The sequence below is a fragment of the Mandrillus leucophaeus genome, unplaced genomic scaffold, assembly GCF_000951045.1.
Source record: "Mandrillus leucophaeus isolate KB7577 unplaced genomic scaffold, Mleu.le_1.0 Scaffold1193, whole genome shotgun sequence".
NCBI classification, from domain to species: domain Eukaryota; kingdom Metazoa; phylum Chordata; class Mammalia; order Primates; family Cercopithecidae; genus Mandrillus; species Mandrillus leucophaeus.
The window spans coordinates 281938-282816 of NW_012100243.1; positions in this window are offsets into that span (position 1 = coordinate 281938).

Here is an 879-nt window from a genome sequence, read left to right on the forward strand (position 1 = left end):
CTCTATCTCCTGACCTCGTGATCCACCTGCCTCGGCCTCCCAAAGTGCTGGGATTACAGGGGTGAGCCGCTGCATCCGGCCTGCATGTGCTTTCTTATGCAGGAGTTAATTCATATAAAAGTAAAACCTAAAAGTGGAATTCTCAGGTTCAACAGTATGCATGTCTTTCGTTTCACTGGGAATGGCCAAATTATTTGCTGATGTTTGAACTGACATACATTCTCCTTAGGAATATATTCATAGTGTGCAGCCTGCAAAAATAAGGAGACTTACTCATTTTGCAAGTCAAAGACATTTCAGTGGAGCCTCAAACGTGCCTCTGAAAGAGGTCATCGGGGGGGATGTTTTCAGAAGAGAAATGTAAACTCTAAAGAATAATCAAATGAAAATGCTGCAAATGAAAAACATGGTACAGAAAACCTGCGATCTGGGCCCAGGTGATTTATAGCAAGTGCTTCAAGGGATAGAATTGATTGATACTGGGGAAGTTTTTGAAGGCAATACTATGCATTTTGAGTGCTCTTCATGACTTTATATAGATACAAATTTCTGTCTGAAATCATATTCCTTCTACCTAAAGGTCTTTCTTTAATTTTTCTTGGAGAGTAGGTATCCCTTAGCATTGATCTGAGAAATACTTTATTTCTCTTTTATTTAGAAAAATATTTTCACGAGACATAGAATTTTAAGCTGACATTTTTATTTTGGTTCATTAAAATGCTACTCCTTTGTCTTCCAGTTTGCATGGTTTCTGAGAAGCCCATTGTAATTTTTATCTCTGATCATCTGTAATGTGTATTTTTTCATGTGATTTCCTTCAAAAGTGTCTCTGTCCTTATATAAGCAGTTTGAATATGATGCATCTATGCGTGGTAATTT